The sequence below is a fragment of the Lathyrus oleraceus genome, chromosome 1, assembly GCF_024323335.1.
Source record: "Lathyrus oleraceus cultivar Zhongwan6 chromosome 1, CAAS_Psat_ZW6_1.0, whole genome shotgun sequence".
NCBI lineage: Eukaryota > Viridiplantae > Streptophyta > Magnoliopsida > Fabales > Fabaceae > Lathyrus > Lathyrus oleraceus.
Window position 1 is genome coordinate 313,468,153 of NC_066579.1, and position 21,795 is coordinate 313,489,947.

General features: G+C 35.3%; 1 pseudogene; it reads left to right on the forward strand.

Annotated features, from left to right (window-relative positions):
* The first annotated feature begins 15,424 nt into the window (after nucleotides 1–15,424).
* Nucleotides 15,425–18,923, forward strand: LOC127132880 (probable cyclic nucleotide-gated ion channel 20, chloroplastic; annotated as a pseudogene).
* The last annotated feature ends 2,872 nt before the right edge of the window (nucleotides 18,924–21,795 follow it).

The following is a 21,795-nucleotide window of genomic DNA, read 5'->3' on the forward strand; positions in this document are numbered from 1 at the left end:
TCCCAATGCATCAACACACAGCAGTGTGAGCAGAGGGATGACACAATAAGAGTAGTGGGGGATAGATTGCATATCCCTACCTTCCACCAATTGCCTTACTTGAAGGACTTTTCCTGCTTGGGACAATTTTAAACACACACAAGCATGGCCTCTTAAGGAGGACTTCAGACAGTTTGCCCGGTCAAATAATAGACCGGGTCTCCAGACTACATGAAGAGAGAGTAATTATACCTCAAAAGCAAATGCTAAATAGCAAAGCAAGCAAAAAGCAACTAAAGGGTACCTGAGAAAAACCAAACAAATCAGTATGCAATTAAACAGTTAAAACCAAAAGGAATGGATAAACAGTCAACCACAGAAGGTCAACTGTGCAAAGCAAGACTCAAACACATGAGTCAAACCATCTACAAAACAAAGGTTAGTTCATATGTAAACAAATCCAATCACATTTGTATGATCTCAATGGCAATGGTGCTTAACCTGAAACAGAAACTCAATAGTAAGCACAAAAGACCACTAGGACTAGCCTAGGGTCAAAGATGAAAGAAAAAAGTCAAGGCAGCAAAGAAAAGTCAACCAAAACCAAAGTCAAACATTTGAGAAGCTATCACAATTGGGCCCACATTCAAATCATGCATCATTATCATTTCATGAACATTTGAAGTCAAAGTAAGGCAAAGGAAAGCATACAAAAGTCAACAGAATGACTTGCATCAAAAGTCAACCTAAACAATCTCAAAAATCATCAAATAAATCACACTCAATCCTAACATCTAACATGGTAGACATGTCAAATTTCATGGCATTTGGATGAGAGGAAGGCAGTCAATTAAAATCATGAAGTCAAACCAAGTTCAAGCATGCACAATGGAAGTCAACAAGCATAGGTCAACTTCAAAAAATCATATCAAATTGAAAACAGAAGAGAAATGAATGAGATTAACACCAATGCAAAGCTTGAGATGTCTAGTTATCACATATGAAATTTCAAGATCATACAATATGGCATGAGAATTTCCCAAAAGGAATGGCAAGGCATAGCACAAAAAGTCAACAAATGACTAAGCATGGAAGAAAATTCTCAAATAAATTGGAAACAGAACAATTAATTCTAGGAAAAATTCATACATCAACTAGACATATAAAGGATCAATCATGCGAAATTTGGGGTCAATTGGATGCAAGGAAGCATGTCAACAAAATTAGGGAAAATGCATGATCATGGTATGACACCAAATGTGACACATAACTTCAAAAATTCATATCCAGCAAACCACAAATGGGAAATCCACAAACTCTATATGGAAACAAAAGTCAATGTGTCTAGTTTCATCACAAAAAGTTTCAAGGGCATTGGATACAACATGAGTATTTCACAATTGAAATGGCAAGAGATATCATTTGAGCATGCATGTTAGAAAACCAATTATCAATAAAAATCCAACCAATGAAAAAATTATTAAAATTCATAATCAAATACTAGACTCAATCATGAACATTATGGAAAAAATCTCATGATTTTTGGATGAAAATTGAGAAAGAAATGAATTATTGAAGATGAGTGATTAATTGGTTGCAACATGAACAAATTAACATGGCATAGGTCAAACAATTAGTCAATAGTGGCATTTTTGAAATTTCGTGTCCCACTTGTCTAAACTCTGCGTTTTGGGCAGGGGGAATGAAATGTTCCCATTGGCTCTCAGCCAATGGAACAGTGCACGCGCAGAAAAACACCAACAACAACCAATTGAAATTCAACATTCTGGGCAACACCTGCAACTTAGGGTTTGGCTATGCAGCAGCAGCATGGATCAAACATTTTCAAACAACAATCGTGAACAACTACAAACCCAGCATCAACAATCAATCATGGCACATGAATACCATCATCATGCAACATTAACCAACGATAAAACAATCACAGTCATAGGAAATTCTGGATAGGGTAAGTTTAAACAACATCATGCATACATTCATCATCTTCAACAATTGATCAAAAAATGAATTCGCCCAGAAACAAAAATTGGACCTGGCAATCAGTACTTCAAACATCAAACATCATACATTCAGCATCAATTTTCCAAAATACACAACAATGTCCATGAATCCAACAGAAAAACATCAATCATCAAACATATGTTCATGCACGAGATTTTCCAGAAATGGTTGGTAAGCATATCAATGGAAGCATTGAAGCATGGTGATGACAAATCTGAACACATTTTTCAGTATAACACACCATAGAGTGAGATTCGAACAAAAGAGCATATGTGCATAAAACTTATTTTCCAGATTTCTTGCAAGTTAGCCAACCAATTCATATGAGACAAAGGGTATCAACTTCAGCATGTTAAGAACTACACTAAACATGTGAGGGTTTGGCAAAATGAAGGATTCGAAAAAATACCAAGTTGAAGAGCAGAAGAAGATGCAGTGGCTATTTTGATGTTGCAAGCATAAACAGATGTTTCATGTGCTTTGGAAGGATGAAGGATGAAGCCCTTTCAGCTCAAGAATGCACAAGGTTGTCTGAATCCATTTCTGCCATGGTTGATGCTTGGTGAAAACAGTTGAATATGAACCTCTTCCAGCTGAAGAATGATGGTGGGAATAATCGTGGAATGGTGCTTGGATGGTGAAGAAATGCAAGCTGGCTCGAGGGCTCTTGAAGTTTGTGTAGAAATTCCACTTTTTGCCAAGATGCAATTGGGAGAAAATGAGATGTATTCTGTTATGCAAAGGCTGCTCTAGGGTTGTGAAATGAGCAGAAAAAAGTTTAAATATGTCTGTTTTTAGTCCTCTAATCCAATGATAATCTTGCTTAACCTTAATGAAGCCATTTGCCAAAAATGCTAAGTTGAAATAAGTGGATATGGAGGGTGTGTTTGGCACGATTTTGGGCCTGGAAAGGCTGCAGAAGGACCAATCAATTTGTTGTTTTGTGTGTGCTTGTGAAATGCTGTACTTGATTTGCTTATATGCTCCCATTTGCAAAAATACCAAATTATGCACTTTATGTCAAAATGGTAGTAAAATGGTGGTATGAACATGATTTAGGGCTTGGAGCAAATTTCAAATATGATTTAAAACATTTCCCAATTGGCCAAAGTGAGAAAAAGTGTTTAAATCAAAAAGTCAATGGTTGGTCAAACTTGATTTTTAAATGGAAAAGGTCAAAAAATGCCATTTTGATTGGCAAGGTTTTGGAAGGTGAAATTTATATTTTTGGAAAGAGGATGAAAAATGTGGTTTGTAGGAAAAAACCCCACCAAATTTGGCCTTAGGAATCATGAGATATGGCTCTTTGAAGTTCACAAATTTTTGAAATCGAATTGATCATATCTTGACAACCAATCATGGGATTTTGATGTTCTTGGACTTTTTGAAAATGGGAGAACAAAACCTTCAACTTTCATGTTGGGCAAAAATTCATTTGAAGCTTGTATCATGATGTAAGTTGAGGATCAAGAAGTTTCCATTTTTGGCAGTTGAAATTACAGGTCCAGTTTCTATTTCTGGAAATTTTCTGTTTGACTTGATTTTCTTCAATGATGTTGATTGCCATGATATATGAGGCCTATTAGGACATGAATAAGCTCTCTCAAACCATTTCCATCCATCAAAACCATAGAATCAACCACAGTTGACCAACTTTGACTTTTCTAGGGTTTTGGACTGACTGTGCACTTCTGATGAATTCCAAACCCTAATTCCTGGAGACCCTGACTTCAAATGATGTCCCAAGTTGTATGGGCTCTTGATTATTGACCATGGTGCCCAAATTCCACAAGAATGGCCACCATCCACTGCTTTGACTGACTGTTGACTGTCTAGGGTTTTTGCCTGGCTGTGCATTGACTGATGACCTCTGAGCCTGCAACCCTTGACTTGAACACTTCAAATGGACCTCCAAGTCATGTGAACTTGTTGGACAAACCCTAAGGCTTTTGCTCCTTGAGAAACACCTTTGCTTGATTGGTAGACTGATCTCCTGATCAGTTTGACCTAATTTCTTGCTTGCTTGCTCTTGAGGCAACTGAGGACAATGCAGATGCTATGCAATGTATCATGATATGCTATGACCTAATATGAGATGGTATGTACAATGATAGGTGCAAATTTGAGGTGCTACAAGGAGAACTAAAGGAAAGAATGAAAATTAACATTGGCAGAAGCCTGACACGACCGCCTGTGTCAGCTGACACGACCCGTGTCAGGGCCACTAATTAATGCCCCCCAAAGATGTTAAGTCACAGCAGCCTGACATGGCCGCCCGTGTCACCTGACACAACCCATGTCAGACCTGCGGATTTAAATTTGTGAAAATTGTAGGTGAACCGATGAATGAAGACGCTCAACATCAGGAGTCGTGTGTACCCCATCCCCAAGAGCCAACCCAACAGGATACCGAGTCATCTTCCATGAATCAAGACCAATGGGCATGGGTCAAAATTGAGCTCGGTGACCTAAGAATCGAGTATTCGAGACAAGGCATCGAGCATGCTCGACAAGGGGCTGTTTTGGATGAGATGAACATGATAATGCGACAACTGATGCTGCACTTCCCGCCCCAACCTCCCCGGTAGGGCACTGTGAGTCACCCTCCTCTATCTTGTTCTAAAACATTGAGGCCAATGTTTAGTTTAAGCGTGGGGGAGGTTTAATTATGCTTTTGGTTTTTATGTTTTTTTTTATTTCCCATTTTGTTTACTGTTTTACATTTGGTTTGTCCGTTACTGTTGGGTATCATTTGCTGCATGTATTTCAGGTTCTTGGTATTATTGTTGGATTAGGTGATGCCCATTAGTGGGAGTGGATGAAATGATCACTCCACTTGTTGTTGCTTGTTGTGAATGATCTTTCCAAAAAGTTGATACTACTAAAGGAAAGGATCAGATGCAACTGCCTCAAGCTCGACTAACATAGGTTCCCTGTGCATTCTGAGTTGAGTAAGAAGCCGCACCATACTAGAAGTATTATGGATTCTGTCAAGCTTTACCTAACATGGTGATCGCATAAAAAGTCAAACACATTTATCATCATGAGCGATATTCGAGTATGTCTTTATCACCCTGAGTCTGCGTAAGTTCTCTTGGAATATCACTACAAATATACACACGCTGAGGTACGTTGTTTGAGTAATAACCCTGAGCCTTTCTAGACATCCCTTTAATATTATCCCTTCTTAACCCCTTTTGAGCCTGTACCCTTTGTTTATATATATAACCAAATGAATGTAACCCGCGACTCAAACACTTCCTTACCATGTTCAGAAAAAATGTTATGTTCTTTAAGCTGTGTTAAATTCTAAGTTTGGGGTAACCCCATAAGTATTTGAAAGTAAGGTGAGTGCGGAAAAAGATCAAGAAAAATGACCATCGAAAAAAAAGAAAACAAAAGAAAAGAGAAATTTGATGGAACGAGAAAAGCACTCACCAAATGAAAAACACTCAGTTGGGTATAAAAAATCAAAGAAAAAAAAAGAACTAAATAATAGAACTGAAAAAGAAAATAATTGGAAATGATATGTAAAACAAACACAGTGAAAAGAATAATGACATTGGCTCTGAACCCAAATCATTTGTTTTCCCTTTTGTTTGTATTTACCCCACCGTAACCTAAGCCCTGTTACAACCCGAAAGACCTCAAAAGTGTGTATTATGTGTAGTTGATATGAAAGGAGAAATTATTCGAATTTATGAATCGATACTGCATATTCTGAAATATGAGTGTAAACACTTTAACCCGGAGAGAATTAGTGAGAATGTGATATAAGCTGACAGGTGAAGCAGTACGTCTATGTGGAAGTGCGACGGAAAATCAATTAGGGAAAGAAGGGACTATGAAAGAAAGAGTAAAAGCATGTGGCGAAAGATCTCAGCAGTATTGTGGTAAGAAAATTTCAGTTTTGGGAAGTGACACACTCTGTCGTTTAGAACATTACTTAAGGACAATCAATTAGGGAGAATGTGATATAAGCTGACAGGTGAAGCAGTACGTCTATGTGGAAGTGCGACGGAAAATCAATTAGGGAAAGTAGGGACTATGAAAGAAAGAGTAAAAGCGTGTGGCGAAAGATCTCAGCAGTATTGTGGTAAGAAAATTTCAGTTTTGGGAAGTGACACACTCTGTCGTTTAGAACATTACTTAAGGACAAGCAATGAGCTAAGTTTGGGGTTGTGATCGGTCCCCACTTTTATTGTATTTTCATCACTTATTCACAAGAAGCCAAGGATTCTGAAATACTTTGTTCGCATTATGTTGCCTTTCAAGTTAGTTTTTTTTTCTTCTGTAAGTTAATTAAGCATTTTATCAATTTTTAGTTTTATTTCATGTTTTCTGGATTTTATGCGTTGGTTGTCTATTTTTACTCCCTCCAGGTCCAAGTAGAAGACCCAACTGACTCAGTGTAAGAAAGTCGAGAATTCCGACGTTTGAGGAAAGAAGTTATGAAGTTTAAGGGGGCCTGACATGGGACGTGTCATCCCACCTGAGAGGAAGCTGAAGATGAAGGCCAAGGCAGGGGCCTGACACAGTCGCATGTGTCAGCCCAGGCGTTAATTTTCCTAGTTTTTGGGCTTTTAGTTGGGCTTGAGCAACAAGGGCGTTCTGGGGTTTTCCGACAAATGCTAAGGGATTTTCACTATTTTAGAAGAGTTTTTATGAGAGGAGGTGAACACTTTGGAGCAAGGAGAAAACAGAGCACGGAGAATTGTCAAATGATCGAGAATTACAGAGATCAAAGAATTCAGAGAGCGGAAGATTTTCATGAGCAGAAGCAATTAAAGACCCATCCAGTTACTTATAATGTCTAATTTTTATCTTGAATTTGTTTTGAACAATATTAGTAGCTAAACCCCCCAATGATAGGGTGTGTACCTAATTTAGATTTGTAATGACTTTGAGTTTACGATTGCATTCACAGTATTATTTTTCATAATTGCGGTAATCTTTTGATGTCTTTAATGCTTTCTCTTTCGGACCAATTGAGATTGTTGTATGGTTATCAATTAGACTGGACCATCATTGATAAGGTTTTCATAAGATTAATCTGCAGTAGATATCACCTAGGAGTAGGGATACCTTGTATGAACCAGAGGATTCTTAATATCATAAGACTTAATTTCACCGGTAATTTTCTATGGACATAGAGATTAGGGTTGAATAATTAAAGGTTTTCTCACCGACTTGGGAGAAAATACCCTTGAGAATTGATAGTAGTTAATTAATATTTGTTGATGCAAATATACAAGCATATACCACCTAGACATATATTGCTTTCCTTGCAAGATCGAGATCCAGAGAATGTCACTCGGATTACACAAATATACAAGCATAAGAGTATGATAGAAAAAGAGATAAGAGGTCCTAGAAGTCAGATACAACATTTATTTAAACTTATTAAAGATGCATGCTATGTGTATCGGAGTAGAAAAAGGGATGACTCGGAAGTTGTGAGAAATATATTTTGGGTTCATCCCGATTTAGTTAAGTTGTTGAATATTTTTCCTATTGTGTTAGTTATGGATAACACCTACAAGACAAACAAATATAGACAAACTTTGTTTGAAATTATTGGCACGACATCAATCGAGTTGGCTTTTGTTATCGGATTTACGTATATGGAGTCTGAGCAAACAAATAATTTTTGTTGGGTATTGGAGAAACTTAAAGAATTATTTGTGAAGAAAGATTTGTGTTCACAAGTGATTTTGACATATAGAGATCTTGCTTTGATGAAAGCAATTGAAATTATGTTTCCCAGGTTGACTAATTTGCTATGTAGATTTTGCATTAACAAAAATGTTTGTGCAAAATACAAGCAATATGTGGTGAATGAAATGCAAAAGACGATAGACACATTATGGATGGAAGTTGTTTGGGCTAGTGATGAGGTTGAATGTGATCTACGGTTGCATCAACTTGAGCAAACATGTCTTGATTATAGTTGATTTATTAATTATGTGAAAGACACGTGGTTGACTCCACATAGATAGAGATTTTTTGGAGCATGGATTAATCGAGTGCTACATTTGGGTAACCCGACGACTAATCGGTATGTGTTATATTTTTTAATGTGTTTTTTTTTATATGTCATATTTTCAATATTTTATTTTTAGGGTTAAATCTGCTCATTGGAAGTTAAAGTAGGTGTTGGGAAATAATATAGATGACATGGTCAAATGTTGGGAAGCTATGAATAACAACTTGAGGTAACAATTGGGAAACATTAGAGCTTCTTTTCAAAAAAAGTTTTTACGAAGTTGAAAACACACACATAAGTCCATTTTATGGTAATTTATGTGGTTCAATGTCTCGAGCTGCTTTGAGACGTATTGCTGAAGAGTTATTGAGAGTTGATTATTATGGAACTAATAGACAAATATATGGTTATACTCTTAGAACATCTTATGGATTACCTTGTGCTTGTGAGTTAGGAAGATACACACTTGGTGAAATACCGATACCAATAGATGTTGTTCATGTTCATGTTCATTGGAGGAAACTAACTATGGAAGTTGAGTTAGAAGTAGGTGCAGATGATGGATCAGAGGTGGATATGAGTTGTGCAATAGATGAATTATGGAAACGGTTTAGGTCATTAGATGTTGTTGGGAAAAGGGCATTAAAAAGTAGGGTTTGTGAACTTGCCTACCCCATAATGACTTTACTGTGTCCACCACCCGAGAAATTAAAAACCAAAGGAGGAGTGAAGAAGAAAGAAAAAAAATAGGTTATGATGTTTATAGGGACCCTTCGTATCATGAGTATGTTGATAAGGCATATAAATCTTAACAGAGGCAATCTCAACCATCACAGACTTTGAAGAAGTTAAAATCATCAAAGAAGCAACCACAATCAAAGAAATATTTCACTCTTCAACTTCCTAATCATATTAGGTCATACATTGAAGATGGAGTTAATGTTATATCATATGGTAATTGTGGATTTAGATTCATTGCATCATTGCATGGATATGGAGAGGATGGTTGGTCAATGGTTCGCCGAGACTTGGAGATGGAAATAATAGACAAGGAAAGATCAAGTTTGTATGACAAGTTATTTTGTAGTCGGTTAGCAGAAGTGAGAGAATCTTTGATGATAGAATCCTTTGGTTCACGGCCACCACAAAAATGGTTGACTCTACCAGATATGGGTTACTTGATAGAGAATCGCTATAATGTTGTACTTGTCTATTTAGGCAATCCGTGCATGACTTTCTTTCTAATGACAAGTTCACATTCACCAAATGTCTCCATTTATTGCATTGGTTTTGTTAATCAAAATCATTGGGTTCAGGTACATATTTTATTTTATATGACTTACTGTTTTAATTATTTTACTTAGATCACTTTATTAAATATATGTTTTAATTATTTTTATCAGGTAAACATGAAAGAGGGGTTTCTGTTGCCACCAATCACATTAGATTGGAAGAAGTTTCATTGTCCAGCAACAACGTCTTGGATGTTAGGATTTACGGGACGTCTACAACATTGTTAATTACTTACGCCTATATTAGCATGAATATGTAGTCAAAACATGAATATTATATTATCATGAATATGTAATTAAAACATGAATATTATATTATGTCATAAATCAACGTGAACGAGAAATATGCAAAGCTTCAAATAAATCAGCAAACTGCGAGTCTTCCTCTTCATCATTAACTTGTTTGAGATAATGATGAATCAATGTAGAAACACGAGCCCAATTAGGATCAGATGGTCTTGCTTCGTAAACAGGAACTGACACCTCTCTTGGTTCATCATGATGAGGTGGGACCAAACGAGAATGCGGAACACAATAATACCACTCTAGGTATCCATCTTCTATATCAGATGGAGTGCTTGCCAATATTGTCGAATGAATCACAACAAAAATGCTATGATGGTAACCAATCCAATCAACATCAATATCATTAGCCATCATACAATCAGGAGGTGGGGGTGGAACATACTGCTTGTATCCGAACTGACATATACATCTGTCAGGAAAGTATGGAGCAACTGTGTCACCCCATTTCAAACACCCTTTGTACAAACATAACTCATCAAACTAACACCATACTCTATGATCCTTAAATAAACGCCATAAGACATCGGTAGGTGTCAGCTCGTCCAAAATAGGTCGCAAGTCATCCACCTTCAGGACTCCTTGCTTATAGGGTCATCCCATCGCTCGAGGAAGACCAAAATTATTAGCTAGTTTCCAATTCTCTCCTCTTTTTCCAACTGTTGGAAAGTACTCGTGAATCCAACACTGTTACAATATAAAAACATAATAAACAAAATAAATTAAATTAAAATACTTTATAAAATTAATTAATACATAATAAACAAAATTATATTAAATACCTGTAGGAGAGTAGGATATCCACCGAGCTGCTTGCAATTGAACATGGGTGCATCTTCAACGTACCTGTATAGGGTAACCAATACAGCTGCTCCCCAACTATATCCCGAACATCTCTCTAAGTCCGTAAACAATATGAGGTATCGTGCATCGGCAAGTGTAAAGGTCTTGTCCGAAAAAATTGTGGAACCCACCAACATCAACAAATATGCTCTGGTCGCATATGCCCAGCTAAAAGCAGCTTTATTTTGTACGAACAAATCGTATAACCACTCCAATTTATAATAAGAATCCCTGCAGCTACGAACATGTGTCTGTGCCTCACTCTGTGACACTCCTAAGTAGTCAACAATAAGTTCAACAACAACCTCTTCAGTGACATCTTGAGGGCTCTAGAGCACACCCCTGATGGGCAAATGAAGCAGACAAGAGACGTCATCCAAAGTAATGCTCATATCACCAAAGGACATGTGAAATGAAGATGTTCTAGACTCCATCTCTCCATAAATGCGGATACCAGGTTTGTGTCTATCTTCGTCAAACTAGTTCTCTAAAGTGAAGATAACCCAGACCTAGAAACCCAACTCTCCATCTGTTGTGGAAGAGCTAGTGGAACCCTCGATGTTAGCTTAAGTTCGTGTCCAGCAACCTTTAAATCTTTCTTCGGACCTCTCTCCTGAAAATAATTAAAACACAATATAAAATATTCAAATATTATCCAGTTTCAAATATACATCGTTTATTTACCTCACCAAATCATAAATGTCGAGCAACATGATGCTCGTACTTTATCAAAAGAGACGTATCGTACAACCCTCCTGGATAGCCAGCCGGCTCTACTGCAAATGTAGATGTGCCCCGTCCTAAACTAAGATTTAAAATCCTATCTTCGGCACCTCGTCTACTAACCACTATAAAAAAATATATTAAAAAATGCATCGGAACACTTCTAAAAAGAGTTTCGATGTGATAAAAATTTAGTTTGATCACCGAAACACTTTCCATAAGACTTCTGGTTAATTAAATGAAAATCAGAAATATTTTAAGAAGACTTCCGGTAAACAGTTTGAAAATCAGAATTCTTTTTGCAAGAGTTCTGATTCAACGTCTCAAATTTGGAGTAAAACAGAAGTTTTGTACAAAGAGTTATGGTATGTTGTTTATGAACCAGAAGACTTACTCCATGAGTTTCGGTTTACAATGGCAAAAGTGTTATTCCAGAAATCTTGAAGCGAAAATGAAGTAAAAATCAAAATTTTCAGAAATATAACTTATTTATATGAGGCCATTTTGGTCCAAAAAATTATTTCATAGGGAGATATGTATAATTGATCAATATTTATTGTTCAAGCATATCATATGTATTTGTAAATACATTGGGAGTAATGTTATTGCAATAAATCTTTCATATAATAATTGTATCCAAAAAAAACTTTCATATAAGAATATGCTTTAAAAATGTTAATATTAAATAGATTGATTGTTTGATTGAATTAATAATTGTTTTTGACAAGGAATCAAATAATTGTTAAATATATTAAATAATAAATATCTTATTGATATTAACATATTCAAAATTAAATTTAATATTAAGATAGTAACTTATTTTATTAGCAAAATTGATAATATTTTTATTAGAATTTAATAAGTATAAACTATTAATTCTTATGTATGAGTTTTTAATGATTATAGTCCATTCGTTTACATATAAAAAAAAGTATGAAATACTAATATGAAGTCAGTTTGCATTTCTAACATTCAATCATATTCCTTATTTCATTTATTTTTTAAATATTTTCACTAATAGCATATGTATTTGCTAAAAACTTATAATAAGGACAACCCTATATTTCAAGGGTTGTATGTGATGTTTTAAAGTTGTTGGCAGAGATAGAGCAAGCTCAGGTAGAATGGTGAGAGACTCAATATTTGTGTGTTATATATGAATTGAATTCTCCCTCTCAATCCTATGGTTGAGGTACTTATGAGAATATCTGAGGCTTGGGTCTTAGAATCTCGAAAGTAGTTATTGTACTCTTGTCTTATGAGTGTGGAACATGAAAAATATTATTCCCATATTATTCAGAAAAACATGGCTTTCCCCTTATGAATGGTATTTCCCTACCATTAGCATGTAAGGAAACATCACCCCTAACATATTATAAGTGAGCGAGAATTAAAGAAGATCCAACATTTATATTGCCTCTTAGGTGGAAAATATTCTTCAAAGAAGATCCAACATTTATATTGCCTCATGAGAGACAAGAATTCTTCAAAGAAGATCCCACATTTATATTTCCTCTTGGCCGATAAGGATTCTTTAGAGAAGATCCACCATTTACATTTCCTCTTGGGAGACAAGGATTCTTCAACTCTTGGGCAGAAAGGATTTTTCAAAGAAGACTTGTCATTTATATATCATATAACGATGAATGTTTCCTACTTTATAGGAACATGATAAAAACCAAATTTAAGAAAGTTCATACATTGGCGGACTAAATGCCTATAGAATTATTAAAACAGAAAGTAGGAAATGGATAACTGTAATAGTATCTCAGGTCAACTGAGTTCCATGTTCTAGGGACGAGTCTTCTATCTAGCTCTTCGAGTTTGTAAGCTCCATGAGGTAATTTCTGACATGTATGGTATGGACCTTCCTAATTAGGTTGTAGTTTCCCAAAGCAAGTTTATATGATAACTTGCTTGAGCACGAGGTCATCCTCTTGCATTTCCCTTGGGACCAGTTTTGAGTTGTACCTCATGGCAGCCACTTATTTGGCGACAAATTCTTTGATATGTGCAACATTATGGGTCTCATTGATTAGGTGGGATGCACACCTAAGCCCTACCTCATTTTATTCTTTATTAAATTAGGAGCGCCTCGATGAGGAAATATCAATTTTGACAGGCAACATGACGCCAACGTCGTATACCATTATGAATGGAGTTTCCTTGGTAGTCGAATAAGGGGGTTGTGATATGAGCATAATATTTCATAGAGTTTCTCGACTCGGATCCTATGGCTTCATCTATATTTCTCTTTATCCCGCTCATAATTACTTTGTTTGCCGACTCGGCCTGTCTATTTGTCCGTGTTGGAATGAAATTGGTTTGTCCTATATCTCTTAGGTTTTGATTATAACAAAATATTTAAAGAAAAATTGGGTATACTAATGTCTATTCAAGTGTGGAGGACCATAAAATAAAATTTCATATAGAATCCAAGTATTGGTTCTGGCAATGAACATTCAAAGAGAAACTTAAAATCAAAATCTGATGGATCAGAAGCTAAAGACCAGACTATTAAGCAATCAACTTTTGAAGAGGTCAACGTACGAAGATCAGAGTCCGAAGGAGTCAGCCTCTTAAGATTAGACTTTGAAGAAGTCTTCCTCTGATGATCAAAATCTGAGCCAGTAAAAGCGCAAGGATCAAGGTGACACTGATAGGTCACGGTTCACCTCTGAACATATTTTGCCACATGATGACCTAAACTCTATTTTCTTCATAGAGTTTGCTGGGATATAACTGCTAATTCCTTTTGTAGCAAATGGTTTTCAAACTAGATTTCACCTAACCTGATAGTTTGGTGAAACATCCCAACGTCTCTTTTGAAGCTTCTCAAAGGACTCTACTGTGATGCATCTTCAACGACTCTTTTTCTTCTCTATTTAAGGAGCTAAACGACTTGAAGAAAAATACACAATGAACACCGATTAACATCAAAAGAAAAGTTACTCTGTCAAAGCAAAACACAAGCTAAACTTAGGATTTCTTATCCTTGTATATCTTAGAAATTCTTAAGTCTTAAAGAGTCTATTTGTTGTATATTCTTTATACACCTCTAATCATATACAAGTGTATTTTCCAACAATAATTTATTTGCTAGGCAAATTGTTAGAAGTCTCTTGCTTATGTTCATGAGCAAAGGAAGTTTCTTACTTTAATGTTTGAGAATTGGAAGTCTCTTGCTTGTGTGTTTGAGCAAATAAGTCTCTTACTTGTGTGTTTAAGCAAAGGAAGTCTATTGCTTGTGTGCTTGAGCAAATTTATAATCTTGTGTGATTATAGTGAAAATCTCTTGTAAGTATAAGAGGACTGAATTACTCTCGAGTTATAAGAGGAATCAGGATAACTCTGTGTGTTATTATTCTTTCTTGCATATTATATATGTTGCCTACATCTGCCTAAATTAGATTTTATAACTTTGTGTTTAAAATCCGACTCAAGAGACTAAAAAGAAAGAAAAAGTCAACATAATTCACCGCCCCTTCTTGTGTTTTTCTCTCATTCAGTTGACATCAGAGCATAGTCTAGTGCATTTCGTATTCCTCTAGACACCTCGAAACGGAGGAAACTTTTTCCATCTTATACTCCTTCCGTTCTTTTTTAATTGTCGTTTTTGCATAAATTCTTTATTTGTTTTTAATTGTCATTTTCAAAGTTCTAAGGTAACATTAATTTTTGTTTTGTCTAAATTATCTATAATTATTTATTGAAAAGAGAGAAAAAATTAAATAAATTAATAAATACTTAAAAATATTATAGATAAAAAAAATCATTATTAAAAAGTAGTAAAAACTATTAACTTCCTTGCGGAAAAAAATAAAAAAGAAACAATTAAAAAAGACGGGGGAGTAAAGCTTTTCGGATAACACATTCAAATTTAATTTCAAATTTTAAAATATTTCTTGTCGTGCAACCTGACTTTTAAGGGTTGGGTTCTAGAAAAAATAATTTTAAATTTTAATACTTCATTTTGTTAAAGCTAAGTCAATGCTGTTGTTGAAAAAAAAATATCTCTGTATTTTTTTTAAGTGTTTTCTTAAAAAAAATTCTTAATTATTATTTATAAAGTTTAAAACAGTATTAACGGAATTTTGATCAAAATTATTCATAAATAATTATTATAGGGAGGAAAAATAAAATAAAATAAATATAATAAATAATTAAATATATTATATATAAAAAAAGAATTATTATTTGATAAAAAATAATTATTAAATTTTTGGATAAATCTCTATGTCCATAACATAAGCGCACTTGTAAACATTGAAATTCACGCGCCAAGTCACCAATGACTGCAGCTTCCTTACGAATAGACTTGTCAGAGTCTTCACCTTCCCAAACACTCTCATACACACACTTGCACTTCATTTTCTTTTATTTTCAGTTCAATTATCACCAATCCCCTAAAAATGCATGCTTTAGTTTGAATCAGTGCAAACTAATTTTTAGGGTTTTCACTCTCCGTGTTCTTCTTTTATCAGGTCTTACTCTTCACTCTCTCTGAATTTGCTTTCTCTACATTGTTGCTGCTTTTTTTGTTTGCTTATAAATTCATTATTGTTGCTTGTTCTTTACCCCTTTAGTTAACAGATTAAGAAACCTAGTTATTTTTGTATTGCAAAGAGAAATTGTAACCAATTCATCTTATTGGAATGAGGAATTAGAATAGTTGATAAAAGATAGTAATTAGTGTTAGCTTTGAAGTTTGAACACAGCACCACTGCACCACTGCACCAATGCATGTATTTAGAGGCATAATCAAATTCAAAGAGATGAAAAAAGGGCATAAATGTGTTTGTTAAAGTTTTTTACCTTTCTAAATACCTTACTTTTTCTGAATTTTTCATCTTTACTCAATGAAGAGATATTAGTTGAGATTTTATAAGGCCTTAGATAATGTTCAACTTCCTTTTCCAAACATGGATTTGCCTAAAACTAATGCTATGAAGTCCAGAATTGATGGGAAGCTTGTTTAACGGTGTTTGTATTTGTATGATTCTGTTCTTTTTGTTACTTTGGTATAAACTAGGGATGTAATAGAGTTCATAGTTGGACAAAGGTTTTGTAATGAATGTTTGGAATGTAAATTTTGGTTTTTTTTTCTGTCTTGGTTGCTAAGCTACTGTTTTTTCTTCTATATCTGAGTTGTTAAATTTTGAAGTGATATTTAATTTGGACCTTCTTTCTTTTTGGATATGATTTTCCTTCTAACTGTAAATTGATTTATTATTCATTCTAACTTATTATTAAGCCATTTTGATTGACCTCGCATAGATATTGAGTTGTAAAAAAAAATTAAGTGCAAAACTGTCTTACTATAGACTCGGCTTGCTTTTTGAAATGTATCTGAATCTATTATTTAGCCTTTATCAGGCTACCTCAATTTTTTTTAAATTTAGGCTTCAACCCTTTGATGGGTAGCTTTACATAGGATTGAACCATTTGATGAGAAGCTTTACACAGGCTTTAATCCATTGAACGGGAAACCATACTTAAGATTCAGGCCTTTGAACAATGATCTTTACTTAAGCTTTACTAGGCTTCAACCTTTTGAATGGAGAGCTTCACTTAGGCTTCAATCCTTTGATTTAGAGTTTTACATAGGCTAAACCGTTTGAACGATGAGTTTTGCCTAGGCTTAAACCATTTAATGTGTTTCTTAGCTTTGAAGTTTGAACACAGGCACCAATGTATGTAGACGCAGAATCAAATTCAATGACATGAAAAAAAGACATAAATGTGTTTGTTAGAGTTATCCAACTAACTTTTCCTGAACCCTTGGTTATATACTGTTTTATGATCTATATTTCCCCTTTTAGAGTTATTAGTTGAATTGGATTGTTTCATTTTAAAATTGCTGACATGGTAGATAGAGGAATATTTTGATGATTTTTATTGTTTTCATAATCATTCAGGAAACATGAATCATTTCGATAATGACGAAGTCCCAATTCTGTCAATAGCACGTGCGCAACGATCTGATGAACCTGACATTTCTTCGGTCCGAAGAAACATTTTGAGGACACGAAGTGCCTCAATGTCTATTCCTCATGTTACCTTATTAATTTCCTTTTATACAATGTTATTTGCTGTTAATTTAACATAACCAATCATACTTTTGTTCATGTTTTGAATATTTACAGCTCCAAAATTCTCTTTATATGGTGATGCCAAAGGTTTTGGAAGAAAACTTCTTTGTTTCTGCTAGTCATGTACTCCTAGAGTTATGAACCCTCACACTAAAGTTGTACAAAAATGGAACAAATTTTTAGCCATATTTTGCTTGGTCGCAATTTTTGTTGATCCATTATTTTTCTTCTCAATCTATGTGGACAAGGTATGATTCTTTTTCATTTATTTAATTGTGAAATATTTCCACATCATTTACTTTACTTTTTTCCTTGCTTAAAACAACTTCACTTTCTGCAGCATGTTTTTAGTATTGTTATCAATTGGGAAGTGGCAAATATACTTGTTTTACTTAGAAGCATAACTGATGTTGTGTATTTCTTGAACATTCTTCTCAAAAGGTACGAAATGTTATAATTCTCTTAACTAATCACAACAACATTGCCATAAACGCATCATCAAATAATGGATTAAGGATAATGCACAAATGAAGGATTCTATCATGTCTGTCATACATGAGACTTCGGCAGGCTGAACGGTATAGTTGGGCTGCAACAAGAGGTGTTCCTGAAAAAATGGTTTTGGAGAATTTGCCAGAAGATCTCGTGACAGACATACGACGTCATCTCTTCAAATTTGTTAAAAAAGTATGCATTCAAACATTTGAAAGAAGTTCATGATTACTCTTTAAGTGGATTTTGTTTATCGGATTTAGATGAACTTCAAAACCTCGCCTATGATGTTTGAAATAAAATTGTCTTTTCCCTATTTGTCTACCACTACCTTGCTAGAATCCAATCTAAATTAAATGCGGAAATTTTTCTTGAAACTAAAACAATGACACATCAAAACCAATTATATTTAACAAGTCTGGATGCTCTTTTTACAGGTTCGTATTTTTTCCCTGATGGATGAGGATGAGCCTATCTTAGATGCCATTCGTGAGCGATTAGTACAAACGACATACATCAAAGGAAGTAAAGTTTTGAGTCAGGGCGGTCTAGTGCAGAAGATGGTGTTTATTGTGCGTGGAAAATTGGAGAGCATTGGAGAAGATCGAATTCCGGTTTCGTTATCTGAAGGGGATGCTTGTGGTGAAGAACTTCTTAGATGGTATCTTGAACAATCTTCCGAAAGCAAAGGTACAACTATACCTGATAGAAAATGCGAAACATGTTTCATCAACGTGGTTTATTAGAAAATATGTAAATTAGATAAAGAGCAAAGTGTAATCTTTTTTATTTTATCTTTTATCAATCAATAAGAGTATTAAGAATTATTTCTCTCTTTCAAGCTCTTATGTTTCTTTTACCTATGAGATGAATCTTCATCTCTTTGATCTTGTGGTCTATAACACGGTTTCTCTTGTAGAAGGTAAAAAAATAAAGCTTCAAGGAAAGGGGTTGACTAGTGACAAAACAGTAAAATGCTTAACCAATGTTACTTAACCAATGTTGAGGCATTTTCACTTCGCTCCAAAGACATTGAAGAAGTCACAACTCTTTTTGCAAGATTCTTGCGGAGCCCTCATGTTCAAGGAGTCATAACGTTATTCATTCATTCCATTTCTGTGTCGTCTTTGTGTTAATGCTTCATAAATTCACCCTTTTATGATTCAATTGCATTATCTTTCATGAAGAATTTATCTTTTTTTTATGAGAGTTAGATATTTTTAATATGATCAACACTATTGTATTTGGTGCATAAATATAAATGTGTCATGTGCGTGCAAACACTTCAATGATCAAGTTAGGAAGAGCTGTGATGTGAAGGTTTTAGGGTTAATGTTAACTTTGGAATATCAGAGGAGAGAAATTCATTAAAGAAAGTATATTCATTATAAAAACCTAATTATAATATACAAGTGTAATTAATATATATAGTAAACTAGGGAACTAACTAACTCCTACTTTAGCTCCTAACTTAGCTCCTAATTCAGTTACAACTATGATTAGCTAAGATTAAATAGAGTTATTATTTACATCACTATTTTCATCATGTAATAGCCCCCCACAAGTTGGACTATGAATGTCTAATAGACCAAGCTTGGAAATCAATGAATTGAAGGAGGAAGCAGGCAATGGCTTGGTAAGTATATCTGCCAATTGTGCAACAGAAGGAACTGGCAGGAGGTGAATGAGGCCAATTTGTATTTTTTCACGAATGACATGACAGTCAATTTCAATATGTTTTGTCCTCTCATGAAAAATGGGGTTGTGAGCAAGATAGATTGCACTCTTGTTATCACAGTAGACTGAGCTAGGTTGATTAAGAGGAATGTGAAGATCCTTAAACAAATACTGTAACCATTGTAGTTCACAAGTTAAGCTAGCCAAAGCTCTATATTCCGCTTCTGAACTAGACTTGGATACTGTGGACTGCTTTTTGGATTTCCAGAACAGCAGAGATGTGTCAAGGAAGACACAGTAACCAGTCACTGATCTGCGAGTAGCAGGGCAACTTGCCCAATCCGAGTCTGCAAAACCAGAAAGTTTGAGTGTGGAGGAGGAAGAATAAAACAATCCTTTAGCAGAAGCACTTTTGAGGTATTTGAGCACTCTAATTGCTGCAGAGTGATGAACTTGTAATGGCTTAGATATAAATTGACTAAGTTGCTGAACAATGAAAGCAATATCAGGCCTGGTTGTAGTCAAATATAACAGTTGGCCAACAAGTCTTCTATAGGCTGTTTCATCTTCATAGGGGGGTGATTCACTGTCATGTAGTTTCAAGGAGTAATCAAAGGGAGTTGGACTAGGCTTTGTAGCCAATAAACCACTGTCCTCAAGCAATTCCAATGCATACTTCCTTTGATTGAGAAAGATACCTTGAGTGGATCGTGCAACTTCCAATCCAAGGAAGTATTTAAGCTTGCCAAGATCCTTGATTTTGAATGTGAAATCAAGAAATCGTTTGACAGAATGTATTTCCTGTAGATCATCACTTGTCAAGACAATATCGTCAACATAGACTAGAAGAGCGGTGAAATGAGAATTATGTAGTTTTGTGAATAAGGAATGGTCAGCATATGAATGTGAATATCCAAGGGAGATAAGAGCAGTGGATAATTTTGAAAACCACTGTCGGCTAGCCTGTTTCAGTCCATATAAGGATTTATGTAATTTGCAGACTGTATTAGAAGAAGAATTAGGGGGCAAGAACCCAGGAGGTAGATCCATATACACTTCCTCATGTAGATCACCATGAAGGAATGCGTTTTTAACATCAAGTTGTTCTAAATGCCAGTCCTCAATAGCAGCCAGAGATAGAAGGGTGCGAATTGTTGTGAGCTTAGCAACTGGTGAGAAGGTATCAAAATAATCCACACCTTCTAGTTAAGTGTATCCCTTTGCCACCATACGGGCCTTGTATCGTTCAATGGATCCATCAGCATGATGCTTGATCTTGTAGACCCATTTGCAACCAATTGGTTGCTTACCTGCAGGCAAATCAACAACAGACCAAGTGTTTGTGGATACAAGAGCATCTAACTCAGATTTCATAGCAAGATTCCAACAGTCAAACTTACAGGCTTGTTTATAGGTTTTGGGTTCTGTAAGGGAACTAATGGATAGGCAAAACTGTTTGTGACATGGACTACATTTGTCATAGGATAGGACAGAAGAAAGAGGGTAAAGAGAGTTACCTGGATTAGATGTTGGCAGTATTGAGGATAGCAAATTGCAGTGATATTCAGAGAGATAAGTTGGTGGTTTTGTGAGTCTGTTAGATTTTCTGGTTGGTACAGGAGGGGAAGTAGGAGAGATTATGTCATGTGGTGAAGGAGGTAATGAAGGAGAATTGCCATCCAAGGCGCAGCGGAATTTAAAAATTTCTCCATTAGTGATCCTTACGAATGAGCATGATCAGTGATAGAATCGTTACCTCTTGTGGCGATTCAAACCTTTGGTGCAGATCTCTGATAATGATCGAATCCTTTGAAGCAAATCCACGGGGCGATCACGAACGTTGAATGGTGACAACGTCTCTACTCAGTCCACACGAACGGATTCCTTCAATCGCAGTGCTAGCTGTTTGTGAATGAAGGCTTTGAGTGAGGGAAAGAGAGATACGAAATTCCAACTCTTCAGTTGTGTTGTATTTCCTTTCAAAGCTTCTGCACAAGAGCTCTATTTATAGAACCACTTGTGTGGGCTTCAAGCCAAAAAGCCCACTTAAGTGCATTTTGACCTATATCTCATAATATGCCAAAATCACTTAAGTATTTGGTACCTTACCATATTTCGTATTCAGCTTAAGTACACCGTACCTTACGATGTTCCTTAATTATTCTATCTCTCATCAATCCGTCCTTTGTGTGTGACCCTATAGGTTTTCGCGACGCTGGCAATTATATTAAATCACGCATTTAACATAATAAACAGTGAGCGGTATCTAGCAACACATCACTGCTACCCAAGTCACGAAAATGTCATGTGATCTGACAAAACCTCATGTGATAATAATTATGTGTATAATTACCCCTTTGCCCTTATGTCTATATTGAACACAAGG